Raw genomic sequence first — 464 nt, forward strand, 5'->3', positions numbered from 1 at the left:
TGTGTATGCCACACTACAGCTCCCTTTGGGAGAGTGACGGGTCACTCTCATGTAACATAATAGCACATGTAGTCAATCTACACCTGAGTCGTTTTGACTGATCCTCTGTGAGGATGAAGGGATTTTCATCTTTGCCCCAGGGCATGCAGGACGGGCTTAATAAGCTGATGTCCTTGCTTGGCCCTCGGGGCCTTGTGCCACAAGGCCCCGAGGCAATCGGTGCGCATCTAGAGGTTTTTTCAAGTTACGAAAACGCGCTGCAAGAGAACCTGCTGCAGAAGATGTCTGCATCGTTTGCGCCATGACGCCACCGTCGGTGACGGATGACTTCCCCCGACCCAAGCCGCTCATGGTGAGCGATAAGGTATTAGAGGGAAAGGATGGAGAGAATCCCCTACTCTGCGTTTGAGAGGTCGAGATGGCCATCGCATCCGCCATGCTCCAGACCGAGCAACAGCGCGTGG

The sequence above is a fragment of the Plasmopara halstedii genome, assembly GCF_900000015.1.
Source record: "Plasmopara halstedii genome assembly, contig: Scaffold_323, whole genome shotgun sequence".
Classification (NCBI taxonomy): domain Eukaryota; phylum Oomycota; class Peronosporomycetes; order Peronosporales; family Peronosporaceae; genus Plasmopara; species Plasmopara halstedii.